The sequence below is a fragment of the Panthera leo genome, chromosome E1 (genome assembly GCF_018350215.1).
Source record: "Panthera leo isolate Ple1 chromosome E1, P.leo_Ple1_pat1.1, whole genome shotgun sequence".
Taxonomy (NCBI): Eukaryota; Metazoa; Chordata; class Mammalia; order Carnivora; family Felidae; genus Panthera; species Panthera leo.
In genome coordinates this window covers 16,690,275-16,705,364 of record NC_056692.1, presented here as the reverse complement: position 1 = coordinate 16,705,364, position 15,090 = coordinate 16,690,275, and the positions used below count along the sequence as shown (strand labels likewise).

General features: G+C 36.9%; 1 protein-coding gene across 13 annotated transcripts in view; it reads left to right on the top strand.

Moving 5' to 3' along the window:
• Positions 1–15,090, top strand: part of EFCAB5 (EF-hand calcium binding domain 5) — a 166,696-nt gene that overhangs the window by 115,736 nt on the left and 35,870 nt on the right. The gene's annotated exons all lie outside the window — the stretch shown is intronic.

The following is a 15,090-nucleotide window of genomic DNA, read 5'->3' as shown; positions in this document are numbered from 1 at the left end:
TGGAACTGGAGAGTGTGATGCTAAGTGAAATAAGCCATACAGAGAAAGACAGATACCATATGGTTTCACTCTTATGTGGATCCTGAGAAACATAACAGAAATCCATGGGGGAGAGGAAGGGAAAAAAAAAAAAAAAAAAAAAAGAGGTTAGAGTGGGAGAGAGCCAAAGCATAAGAGACTGTTAAAAACTGAGAACAAACTGAGGGTTGATGGGGGGTGGGAGGGAGGGCAGGGTGGGTGATGGGTATTGAGGAGGGAACCTTTTGGGATGAGCACTGGGTGTTGTATGGAAACCAATTTGACAGTAAATTTCATATATTAAAAAATAAAAAAAAAAAAATTTTTCTGTTTAGGTGCATGAGTTCCTTATATATTTTGGATTTTAACCCCTTATCAGATATAGGATTTGCAAAAATCTTCTATTCTGTAGGTTTCCTTTTCATTTTGTTGATTGCTTCTTTTGCTGTGTAGAATCCTCTTCGTTCAATGTACTTCACTTATTTACTTTTGCTTTTGTTACTTATGTTGTATACTTTAAAAATAGAAAAATAGCAAGTGTTGACAAGGATGTAGAGAAGTTGCAACCCTCGTACATTGTTGGTGGGAAGTGTAGAAAATGTCAGAGCTATCAGGAGTGTATTGTGTTGTAGAGTGCTTTGTCCAAGACCTTAACTCTTATCTAGTTAGATTCCTTCCATGTGCCTAGCTACCCTCACTCTTGGGGTTAAAAAAATCCAAAGCATTCCTCAATTCTGCCTATTTTCTCTTCTTGTTGTATCTTTCTGCCTCTACAAGGTCCGATTCATCTCTCAAGTCGGTCTGGCTTGCAAGTTTCTCCTGAATTTACTAACTTAACCACTAAATTCTCCTTAATGACTTTTCTTGTCCTATACTACATTTTTCTCTTCTGATCAAACTTCCCAATAAAAAGTTACTAAAATTCTTATTCTAGTATAATAAGTTTCCTCATTCATTTGATTAGATTCTAGTATAAATGATTTTGCTTTTTACTGGGTTTAAGGATTTATCTGGTGACTCTTGCATATTAGATTTCCAATTCTTAAAGTGTATAGTAAGTGAAAGAAAGAATGATCAGGGTTAGTTAAGTTCTTCAACCTTTTAAAAAATTATTGTATTCATTTATCTTCAAATGTACCTAAGTTTATCAATTGTCATGTGTTCTTCATTCACTACATCTTCTGCAAACTTGACATTAAACTACACTACTTGTCTTAGACTGCATCCAAAGAATGGAATTTCAAAGGGCACAATGAGATGGTTTCCACTTATAAAGTGGGAAAATTTTATAATATAAAACCATGTTCTATAGAGGAAAACACCACACAATGGTCAGGAGAGCTGGGTTCCAATACTGGATCTTTCACTTAATGGTCACAGGACCAAAGAGAAGTTACTGAACCTCAATAGATTCAGGGGTCCTCATTTGTAAAATGAAGGAGTTAGACGTGATAATTTCTAGAATTTAAGAAACCTGAGGATGACATTATAAGGAAGTTCCAATATATATGAGTGAAGTACAGCAGTAGGGATAGGTAGAAAGTATAAAATGTAATGGGTTAAGCCCAGCAAATGAGAATGAGGAAAGTAATGAGGAGACAGAAACTGCTGCCAGAAATAAATTTCTGCAAGCAGGAAGAACAAATTATTCCCTGCAAGGGTAGGCTTATACAAAATGACTCTCTCTGAACACATGTTGGTAGCCACCTGGCCTGAGGAGATGATTGCTGAGCTGATGGCCATATGGAAGAAGAAAGGCAGATTTAGCTTCTTTTAAAAAGGGAGAAAATTCCAAATTCAAACATTAGCTAATAACTGATCAGCAAATCTTCAAATAGCTCTTTGTTTCATTTTGTTTTGTTTTGCTCTACCCTTCTTATCTATTTCTGTGTCCAAGATTAAAAATTGGATAAAAATTGGAGAAATAGGATAAAGCCACAGAATTAGAAGTGTCTATAAATGTTTCTGCTGGTATTCTCAAAATGGAAGTTGTCTATATAGAGGGGGCAACTTGAAACTTTTAGCTGGTAATTTCCCTGTTTATTCTTGTCTAATACAGCTCAATCTTTAGAGGAGAAATATTACATATAAAATCTGTAAAACATGTGACCTGTCTACACTGTAGAACTTAATGGAATAGATCACTCTTTCCCCATTACTTCCCATGGAATAGCTGTTAACATTTCTGGATATATATACCCTCTAATTTCCTATTAAATGATAAAATTTACTTTAATATAAAAATTTCTATATAAGTAGGACATTTAACTCTCTTAAAGTTATGAAATTTTGTCCATTCGTCAGTGGATCCTGAGAAACTTAACAGAAGACCATGGGGGAGGGAAAGGAAAAAAAAAATGGTTAGAGAGGGAGGGAGCCAAAACATAAGAGAGTCTTAAAAACTGAGAACAAACTGAGAGTTGATGGGGAGTGGGAGGGTGGGGAGGGTGGGTGATGGGTATGGAGGAGGGCACCTGTTGGGATGAGCACTGGGTGTTGTATGGAAACCAATTTGACAATAAATTTCATATTTAAAAAAATAATAATAAAATAAAATAAAATGTTATGAAATTTTTGTGATGCATTTTGTAACCAAATTCCAGAAATCTTGAACACTTATGAACCATGTTTATTCAGAAAAATCTCATTGAAAAACTCACATAGTGGTTTTTTTTTTTTTTAATATTTATTTATTTTTGAGAGAAAGAGCAAGCAGGGGAGGGGCAGAGGGAGAGAAAGAGAATCCCAAGCAGGCTCCACACTGTCAGCACAGAGCCCAATGAGGGGCTCAAACCCACCAACTGTGAGATCATAACCTGAGCTGAAATCGAGAGTCGGACGCTTAACCAACTGATCCACCCAGGCATCCCACATAGTGTTTTTTAAAGAAACTGAAAACCGGACAAGTAGTTAGTGTAAAACAACTGCTGTTTCTTTACTCTCCAACAAGGGATCTTTAAGAAACTCTTCAGTCTTTCCTTGATTGTCGTGTCTTTGACAATTTGAAGATTATAGGCTGTTTGTTTATAGTATGTCCTCCTTTTAGGTTGGTCTAATGTTTCCTTATGATTAAATTCAGATTATTCATCTTTACCAGGAATGTCACGTAAGTGATGCTATGTTCTTCTCATTGAATCCTAGCAGAAGTCCCATGATAATAACATGATGTCTGTGGAGGTTCTTCAAAAAATTAAAAATAGGACTACCCTATAATCCAGTAATCAAACTACTGGGTATTTACCCAAAGAATACAAAAACACTATTTCAAAAAGGTACATGCACCCCTATGTTTATTGCAGCGTTATTACAATAGCCAAACTATGGAAGCAGCACAAGTGTCCATGATAGATGAATGGATAAACAAGTGAAATCTTATGGTATTTGTCTTTGACGGGCTTATTTCACTTGGCATTATACTTTCTAGCTCCATCCATGTTGTTGCAAATGGTAAGATTTCATTCTTTTATATAGCTGAATAATTCAGCCATAATTTGTTAAGAAACAAAACAAACAAGCAAAGCGGAGAAAAGAGAGAGAGACAAGCCGAAAAATAGACTCTTAACTATAGAGAACAAATAGATGGTTGGGGAGGGGGGGCGGTGGCGCGGCTAGGTGAAATAGTAGCTGAAGGGCCTTAAAGACGAACTTATCTTGATGAGCACTGAGTAACATATGGAATTGTTTAATCACTATGTTGCACCTGAAACCAATGTAACACTGTATGCTAACTACACTGGAATTAAAAAAAATTTTTAAAGATGATATCTATCAGTCCCTTCCATTTAAAAATTACTCTTTCTCCCTTTGTAATTAATAGATTTTTTTTGTGGTTGTACTTTGAAATCATAGAAACTTTCCCTTTTTTTCTTTTTAAATATTTTATTTTTAAGTAATCTCTACACCCAATGTGAGGTTTGAATTTACAACCCCGAGATTAAGAATCCCACACTCTACTGACTGAGCCAGCCAGGTGCCCCAGAAACATTCTCTTCCTTATCAAACTTTTTATTTATTTGTTATAACAGTATGTATTCATGGTTTCCTATTTTATTCAACATGTTGTAATCCAACACTATCATTATTTATTTTAATGTTCCTATTGTCTCAGATTTGACCAATGGGAGTCCTTTCAGTCTGAATTTTATGTCTTCCCCTTCCCTCCAATATTCTATTATGAAAAATTTCAAACATACAGCAAAGCTGAGAGAATTTTATAGTGAACACCTATATATCCATCACCTAGATTCTATCATTAACATTTTATTACACTTTTAAAAATTATTTATTCATCTCTTTATCCCTCCATTTCTCTTATTTTTTTATACATTTCAAAATAAATTGCTGACCCCAATACACTCCTCCCTAAACACTTTGGCATGTGTATCTTTAATTAGAATTCAATATATGTTAACAGCTTTTTTTCTTTTGAGGTAAAATTAAACAAATGAAACACAAATTTTAAGTGTACATTCACTGAGTTTTGGCAAATACATAGATTGTGTATCCAATACCCCTATTAACATATAGAACACTAAGTTCCCTCATGCCTCTTTCTCACTCAATCCCCACCACCCAATCCCCAAGACAACCACCCTTCTGGTTGTTTTCCACTACAGATATGTTTTATCTCTCTGAGTTCATATATATGGAATCATTTGTATGTACCCTTTTGTGTAAGGCTTCTTTCACTCAGCATATTTTTTTTCTTGAGATTCTTACATGTTGTTTTGTGTACCAACAATTTCCTCATTTTGTTTGTTTGTTTGTTGAGTAGTATTCTGTTGTATGAATAAACTATAGGTTGTTAGTCCATTCTTCAACTGGTAGTCATTTAGACTGATTTCATTTCTTGGCTATTATGAATAAAGATGCTATAAACAATCTTGCACAAATCTTTTGTGCAGATACATGTTTTTATTTCTTTTATAATAAATACCAAGCGGTATGATTTCTGGGCTATAGGGTAGATATATTTTTAGTTATATTAAGAAACTGACAGAATATTTCCTGTGTCCTTTTAACATGTATCCATCATTCTTTGAGTACTTCCTTGCTTTGCACAATGAGATGTTCTAGATTCATCTTATACTTTCCTACTGCCAGCATGGAATCACCCATTTCTCTAAGGAACCTTGGTTTCTTTTAGTGGAGAATCGTATTTAGAGGCCAAGATCTTGGTTCTTTTTTTTTTTTTTTTTAATGTACAATTTTAATGATTTTAAAAATTTATTTATGTATTTATTTGTTTATCTTTGAGAGAGAGAGTGTGAGTGAGGGGCAGAGAGAGGGAAAGAAAGAGAATCCCATGAGGTGCACAGAGAAAGGGAGAGAGAGTGCAGAGCCCAGAGCAGGGCTCCAGCTTACCCAATGTGGGGGCTTGAACTCACAAATCATAAGATCATGATCTGAGCCGAAATTGGATGCTTAACTGACTGAGCCACCCAGACATCCCAAGATCTTGGTTCTATACATGCTCATTGCTTCCAGGTCCCTGCTCCCAAGTTTCTCATAGGGAGTGTGTGTGTGTGTGTCTGTGTACACAAAAATTTACATCTGTACATATCTCTGTAAATATCTATTAATATTAAAAGCTGTAAGTTCAAGGCACCTGCCTGGCTCAGTTGGTGGAGCATGTGGCTCTTGATCTCAGGGCTGTGGGTTTGGGGCCCATATTGGGTGTAGAGATTACTTAAAAGTAAACTCTTTAAAGAAAAAAATAACTGTAAGTTCACACTCATACCTCCAAGTCCAAAATAGTAACAGAGTTCATTCTAGTTTTCTCCCTTTTTGTAGCTCTCTTCTTCTCTCTTGCTTGTATTATCCTAAATTTGTTTATTTATCTAATCAGTCCTCTTGTATGGAACTAATCTCCCATCACACTGTCCTCTCCCCCACACTGATGTTCTTTCCTTCTCACTACACTTAAGTCTCAACACCCTGTATTAATCTCCCTTCCCCCAGTTGCCCTCCTTACTCTGCTCAGGCTCTAACATCCCACAACATTCCCCCCACACACACACCTCACGAGGATGCCTCTCATACATCCCCTTAAGTTCTGGCATTCTGTGACAAGAGACCTTTTCATGTAGATGCTCTCCTTAATCAAACTTCTGATTCCTCATGCTGAGCTAAGTCCTACCTGGAAGACCTCATTTTGCTTGGGTCCTGATTCCCCATGCTGGGCTGCCCCTATACACAGACACCCTCCTCACTCTGTTTATGTTCTGACTTCCAAAATCAAACTGTCCTTCCATTTGGATACCCTTCTCACTCTTCTCAGGCCTAATACCCCATGTTGGGCATCTACCCCATGTGGGTATCCTCTTCATCCTGCTTGGGTTCTCACACCCCAAGCCAAACCACCTCTGCAGGGCCACCCTCTTGACTCACATAGGCTGAGATTGCCCTTGCACCTGGGTAACATCCTCACCTGCTCAGGCTCTGACAACCCATGCCTATCACTTCCTGAACAATGCCCTCCTTACCCCACGGGATTTCTGCTACCCTATTCTGCGCCACTGGGCTTACTTTGACCAGGAGCAAATGCTTACCATGCCTTACCTCACCAATGGCTTTAGGACCTAATTGTTCAAGAAGGGAAAGGAATAAAAAGAGGAGGAGGAGGAGGAGGAGGAGGAGGAGGAGGAGGAGGAGGAAATGGAAGAGGAAGAACCCACAAGTTAATTTAATTCAAGACTATATCAGTTAGGACCCTTTGAGTTCAAGTAATAGGAAGCCCAGCCTAGAGTGGTTAAACAAACAAAAAAAAACTTTATTGGTTCATATGATAGAAAAGTCCAGGGCTAGTTCAGAACACAGATTTGGGAGTTCAAATAATGACATGAGGACAAGTGTCTGCTTCTTTCTTTTTCTTTTTCAGTCTGATCTTGCTCTTTTCTATGTTTTGACTCATCTTCATACAGCCTTCCCCCTTGTTGAGTCCAGGTACAATCTCACATCCTCCAGTCCAGTGGGAATAAAAAGGAAAATATCCTCTTGCTAGCAAAGAGTTTGGCATTAGTCTGGACTAAACCAACCACTCTGCCTGAAGGAATAGAATGTCCTGACTGGTTTAGGCCTGAGATGCATGCTACATCTCTAGAACCATGATTGGAATCCTACTCAAACAAACGAAGTGAGATGAGAATGGAGTAGTTTCCCCAAAACAAAATTTGGGATACTAGTAATAGAAAGACGAATGGATGTGATAGAGCAAAAATTAACAAAAGTTCACACTAGAGGGGAGAAGTTAAGATGACGGAGAAGTAGGGGGACCTTGGGCCTTCTTCATTCCTCAAACACAGCTGTATTGAGGTCAGGTCACTTGGAGCACCCAGGAAATCAATCTGTGGACTGGCAGAAGGATCTCCCTGGTCGGAAGGAGATAGTGCGGCAGGTGCGAGGCTCATTTTAACAGACAAATCAAAGCACGCCTAGTTGAATATCCAAATACTCCCAACTGTAAGCAAGGAGGAGCTCTGTAGAGGACTGACAAGTGGGAAAGAGCAGCCAAAATGCAACAGCAGAGGGTAAACAGCATACATCAAAAAAACTTCCTAAAGTGCCAGGCTCTTGACAGTGTATGACCCCTTTTTAATACAGTATTATTCTCAGGTGAAGGAAACATAGCAAGCTTTCAAAACATGCAAAAGACAGAAACTTAGCCAAAATGACAAGTGGGAGGAATTCTCCTCAAAAGAATGGTCAAGAAGAAATCACAGCCAGGGACTTGCTCAAAATAGATATAAGCAATATATCTGAAAAGGAATTTAGAACAATAGTCATAAGACTACTAGCTGGGCTTGAAAAAAGCATAAAAGACACCAGAGAAACCCATCCTCCAGAGCTCAAAGATCTGAAAACTAGTCAGGCTGAAATTAAAAATGCTATAACGGAGTTGCAAAACCAACTGGATATATTCACAATGAGGATTGAAGAAGCAGAGAAGAGAATAAGTGATATAGAAGATAAATTTATGGAAAATAATTAAGTTGAAAAGAAGAGGGAAAGAAAACTAATAGATTACTAAGGGAAACTTAGGGAACTCAGTGATTCTAGAAAGCAAAAACAATATCCATATCATAGGAGTCCCAGAAGAAGAAGAGTGGGAAAAAGAGGCAGAAGGTTTATTTGAACAAATTTTAGCTGAGAACTTCCCTAATTTGGGGAAGGAGATAGGCATTCAAGTCCAAGAAGCACAGAGAATGCCACTCAAAATCAACAAAAATAGAACAATACCATGGCATATCATAGTGAAATTTGAAAATACAAAGATAAAGAGAGAATTCTGAAAGCAGCTAGGGACAAAAGTTCCTTAACCTACAAGGGTAGACACATAAGGTTAGAGGCAGACCTGTCCACTGAAACTTGGCATGCCAGAAGGGAGTGGGAGGAAATATTCAACGTGCTGAATGGGAAAAATATGCAACCAGGAATTCTTTATCCGGCAAGGCTGACATTCAGAATAGGAGAAATAAAAAGAGTTTCCCAGACAAACAAAAACTAAAGGAGTTCATGACCACTAAACCAGCCCTGCAAGAAATTTTAAGGAGGACTCCACAACTCTACAGGTAAAATAATGGCACTAAATTCATGTCTTTCAAAAATCACTATGAATGTAAATGGACTAAATGCTCCAATCAAAAGACAGAGGGTATCAGCATTGATAAAAACAAGACTCATCTATATGTTTCCTACAAGAGCCTCATTTTAGACCTAAAGACACCTTCAGATTGAAAGTGAGGAGATGGAGAACCATCTATCATGCTAATGGACATCAAAAGAAAGCCAGAGTAGCCATACTTATATCAGAAAAACTGGATTTTAAAACAAAGACAATAACAAGAGATGAATAAGAACATTATATCATAATTAAGGGGTATATTGATCAAGAAGTACTAACAATTATAGGGGTGTCTAGGTGACTCAGTTAGTTAAGTGTCCAAGTCTTCATTTTGGCTCAGGTCATGATCTCACATTTTGTGAGTTCAAGCCCTGCATCAGGCTCTATGCTGACAGTGTGGAACCTGCTTGGGATTATTGGTCTCCTTCTCTCTCTACCCCTCCCCCAATCTCTCACACACACACACACACACACACACACACACACACACACACACACTTTCTCTCTCTCTTTCTCTCAAAATAAATAAATAAACATTTAAAAAATTTTTAAAGACAAAGTACTAACAATTATAAATATTTATGCCTCCAACTTGATACACCCAAATATATAAATTAATTAATTAAAAACATAAAGAAACTCATTGATAATAATACTAAGAGACTTTAACACTCCACTTACAGAAATGGGCAGATCATCTGAGCAGAAAATCAACAAGGAAACAATGGCTGTGAAAGACATTCTGAACTAGATGGACTTAACAGATATATTCAGAACATTTTATCCAAAAGCAGCAGAATACACATTCTTCTCTAGTGCACATGGGACATTCTCCAGAATAAATCACATACTGGGTCACAAACCAGTCCTCAATAAGTACAAAAAGATTGAGATCATACCGTGCATACTTTCAGATCACAACACTATGAAACTTGAAATCAACCACAAGAAAAAATTTGAAAAGCCCTCAAATACATGGAGGTTAAAGAACATCCTACTAAAGAATGAATGCGTTAACCAGGAAATTAAAGAAGAAATAAAGAAATACATGGATGCCAATGAAAATGAAAATATGACAGTCCAAACCCTTTGGGATGCAGCAAAGGCAGTCCTAAGAAGAAAGTATATTACAATTCAGGCCTATCTCAAGATGCAAGAAAGGTCCCAAATCAACAATATAACCTTGCACCTAATTGCTAGAAAAGGAAGAGCAAATAAAGTCTAAAGCCAGCAGAAGAGAAATAATAAAGATTAGAGCAGAAATAAATGATGTAGAAACAGACAAACAAGAAAGTAGAACAGATCAACAAAACTAAGAGCTGGTTCTTTGAAAGAATAAACAAAGTTGATAACCCCCTAGCCAGACCTATCAAAAAGAAAAGAGAAAGGACCCAAATAGATAAAATCACAAATGAAAGAGGAGAGATCACAACCAACACCACAGAAATACAATTATAAGAGAATAAGAGAACACTATGAAAAACTATATGCCAACGAACTGGACAATATGGAAGAAATGGAAAAATTCCTAGAAATTCACAAACTACCAGAACTGAAACAGAAAGAAATACAAAATTTGAACCGACCCATAACCAGCAAAGAAATTGAACCAGTAATCAAAAATGTCCCAACAAACAAGTCCTGGGCTAGATCCCTTCCCAGGGGAATCCTATCAGATATTTAAAGAAGAGTTAATACCTATTCTTCTCAAACTGTTCCAAAAAATAGAAATGGGAGAAAAACTTTCCAAATTCATTCTCTGAGGCCAATATTACCCTGATTCCAAAACTAGACAAAGACCCACTAAAAAGGAGAATTACAGGCCAATTTTCCTGAATGCAAAAATTCTCAACAAGATACTAGCAAACTGGATCCAACAATACATTAAAAGACTTATTCACCATGATCAACTGGGATTTATTTCTGTGATGCAGGGCTGGTTCAATATTTGCAAATCAATCAACATGATACACCACACTAATAAAAGAAAGGATAAGAACCACATGATCCTGTCAACAGATGCAGGAAAAGCATTTGACAAAATATGCTATCCATGCTTGATAAAAACCCTCAACAAAGTAGGGATAGATGGAACATGGCTCAACATCATCAAAGCCACGTATGAAAGACCCACAGCTAATATAATCCTCAATGAGAAAAACTTTCCCCTATGGTCAGGAACAAGACAAGGATGTCCACTCTCACCATTACTATTTAACATAGTACTGGGAGTCTTAGCCTCAGCAATGAGACAACAAAAAGAAATAAAGAGCATAAAAATTGCAAGGAAGATGTCAGACATTCACTATTTGCAGATAATATGATACTCTGTGTAGAAAACCTGAAAGACTCCACCAAAAATTGCTAGAACTAATACGTGAATATAGCAAAGTCGCAGGATATAAAATCAACATGCAGAAATCTGTTGCATTTCTATATGCCAATAATGAAGCAGCAGAAAAAGAAATAGAGGAATCTATTCCATTTGCAATTGCATCAAAAACAATGTTACCTAGGAATAAACCTAACTAAAGAGGTAAAAGATCTGTACTCTGAAAAGTATAAAGAAATTGAAAGGGACACAAAGAAATGGAAAAGAATTCCATGCTCATGGATTGGAAGAACATCGTTAAAATGTCTATACTACCCAAAGCAATCTACACTTGTAATGCAATCCCTATCAAAATTACATTATTAGGTATTTACCCAAAGGATACAAAAATACAGATTTGAAAGGGTGCATACACACCAATGTTTATAGCAGCATTATCAACAATAGCCAAACTATGGAGAGTGCCCAATGTCCACTGACTGATGAATGGAAAAAGAAGATGTACATGTATATCTATACAATGTAATATTAGTCATCAGAAGGAATGACATCTTGCCATTTGCAAAGACGTGGATGAAGCTAGAATGTATTATGCTAAGTGAAATAACTCAATCAGAGAAAGACAAATACCATATGATTGCACTCATTTGTGGAATTTAAGAAACAAAGCAGATGAACATATGGAAAGAGGAGGAAAAAAAGAGAAGAGAGGGGAAACAAAACCACAAGAGACTCTTAATGATAGGGAACAAACAAAGTTGATGGAGGGAAGTGAGTGGGAGATTGACTCAATGGGTGATGGGCATTAAGGAGGAAACTTGTTTTGATGAGAGCACTGAGTGTTGTATGTAAGTGATGAATTACTGAATTCCACTCCTGAAACTAAATTGCACTGTATGTTAACTAAAATTTAAATAAACTTATAAATAAATAAATAGTATAAACTCAGAAAAAAATCAACAAAAGTCTAACCACAAAAATGAGAAACCTTCATCAGTAGGAGGACCAAAAATAATAGGCAGTATTTGTTAATTGTCAAACATATGGTATAGAATAGATGCTTGTCTTCCAAAGGAAGGAGATATCGTGGTGGGAGCCTTCTTCAGGAAGGAGAGATTTTGAAATGTAAACAAGAAGGGTACATACCCTATGACTTATTAATTTATAATGAATGTCAAAGAAACTTGCACATGCATACTGGAAGACATGTATAGCAAAACACTGGAGACAACCTACATGCCCACTGACAGGAGGATAAATCAATGGTGGTATACACACAGAATGACATAGTATACAGTGGTGAAAATGAATGAATCACAGCTACAGGAACAACATGGATGGATATGGTAGCATGATGTGGAATAAAAAAGTAAGTCCCGGGGCACCTGGGCGGCTCAGTCGTTAAGCGTCTGACTTTGGCTCAGGTCATGATCTCGCGATTCATGAGTTCGAGCCCCGCATCAGGTTCTGTGCTGACAGCACAGAGCCTGGAGCCTGTTTCAGATTCTGTGTCTCCCTCTCTCTCTGCCCCTCCCCTGCTCATGCTCTGTCTCTCTCTGTCTCAAAAATAAATAAAAACATTAAAAAAAAATAAGTCCCATAAAACTATATATATATACATACACACACGCACGCACACATATATATATGAACACTCAGTGCTCATCAAAACAAGTGCCCTCCTTAATGCCCATCACCCATTGAGCCAATCTCCCACCCACTTCCCTCCATCAACTTTCAGTTTGTTCTCTATCATTAAGAGTCTCTTGTGGTTTTCAAAAATGAACTACTGGGACCTCATCAAAATAAGGAGCTTCTGCACAGCAAGGGAAACAATCAGCAAAACTAAAAGGCAATCGACAGAATGGGAGAAGATATTTGCAAACGACATATCAGATAAAGGGTTAGTATCCAGAATCTATAAAGAACTTATCAAACTCAACACCCAAAACACAAATAATCCAGTGAAGAAATGGGCAAAAGACATGAATAGACACTTCTCCAAAGAAGACATCCAGATGGCCAACCGACACATGAAAACATGCTCCACATCACTCATCATCAGGGAAATCCAAATCAAAACCACAATGAGATACCACCTTCACCTGTCAGAATGGCTCACGTTAACAACTCAGGCAACAACAGATGTTGGCGAGGATGCGGAGAAAGAGGATCTCTTTTGCATTGTTGGTGGCAGTGCAAGCTGGTGCAGCCACTCTGGAAAACGGTATGGAGGTGCCTCAAAAAACTAAAAATAGAACTACCTTACGACCCAGCAATGGCACTACTAAGCATTTATCCACGGGATACAGGTGTGCTGTTTCGAAGGGACACATGCACGCCCGTGTTTATAGCAGCACTATCAACAACAGCCACAGTATGGAAAGAACCCAAATGTCCATGGATGGATGAATGGATAAAGAAGATGTGGTGTATGTATACAATGGAGTATTACTCAGCAATCAAAAAGAATCAAAAGAAATCTTGCCATTTGCAACTACGTGGATGGAACTGGAGGGTATTATGCTAAGTGACATTAGTCAGTCAGAGAAAGACAAAAATCATATGACTTCACTCATATGAGGACTTTAAGAGACAACACAGATAAACATAAGGGAAGGGATGCAAAAATAATATAAAAATAGGGAGGGGGACAAAACAGAAGAGACTCATACATATGGAGAACAAACAGAGGGTTGCTGGAGGGGTTGGGGGGGGGGGGATGAACTAAATGGGTAAGGGGCACTAAGGAATCTACTCCTGAAATCATTGTTGCACTATATGCTAACTAATTTGGATGTAAATTTTAAAAAATAAAAAATAAAATCAAATAAATACAAATAAATAAATAAAATAGTATTTAAAAAAAAAGTCTCTTGTGGTTTTGTTTCCCTCTCTTCTCTTTTTTCCTCCTCTTCCCATATGTTCATCTGCTTTGTTTCTTAAATTCCACATATAAGTGCAATCATATGGTATTTGTCTTTCTCTGATTGAGTTATTTCACTTAGCATAATACATTCTAGCTTCATCCACATCTATGTACATATGTATGTGTGCATATGTATGTATGTGTGTGTGTGTGTGTGTGTATATATATATATATATAGTACGATGTCCTTTTCCTGAAATTTACAAATAGGCCAAACTAAACTACATGTTGTTTAGAAGTGCACACACAAACACACACACAATAACACTACTAGGAAAATAAAAGGAAGGGAAAGATAATGCAAAAGCAAAATCGCAGGTTATTGGTGGGGCTGTGGGGGGGCAGGGGATGAAACAGGGTAGGAGCATGGAGTAAGATGTGTTATTGCAAATGCTTAAGTTTGGTAGCACATTCATAATTGTACAATTAAAAAAATAGAAGAGATATGGATGCAGAAGTGTGTAAGGCATTGTCAAGACCATGAGTAGAATGGAGATACTAGAGCAAATAATTTCTATATGGTGTTATGGGTAGATATTATTGGAAAATGAACTGGATCTGTATATGGTAGGACTTTTTCCCCTATCTCTTAATTTTTATTTATCTTTAATTTTTAAATTTCAGCATAGTTAACATACTATGTTACATGAGGTTCAGGTGTACAACATAGTGATTCAACTTCTCAATATATTGTGCTATGCTTACCTCAAGTATATCGTCATCTGTCACTGAATATGGTAGGAGTTTGAACCAGGGAATTGCATACTGCAAATTGTGTTTATTTTTCATTTTAGTTTTTGTTTTTGCATGTTGATATATTTTTATTCTTTAGAATAATTGGGGAGTGTGTTTATGATTGTTTAAATACCATGATTAATAAAAGCCATAAATTTGTCTTAGTGCCTTTGAGGTTCATTCCAGTTGTGTGATATGTATATATGTATGTATGTATGTATGCATGTATGTATTTATTAATTTTTTTACTTAAGTATAACCAACACACAATGTTACATTAGATTTAGGTGTACAACATGGTGATTCAACTTTTCTATCTGTTATGCTATGCTCCCCTCAAGTGTAGATACCATCTGTCACCATACAAAGCTATTACAATATTATTGACTATATCCCCTATGCTATGTCTTTTATTCCTGTGACTTATTCATTCTATAACAAGAAGCCTGTATC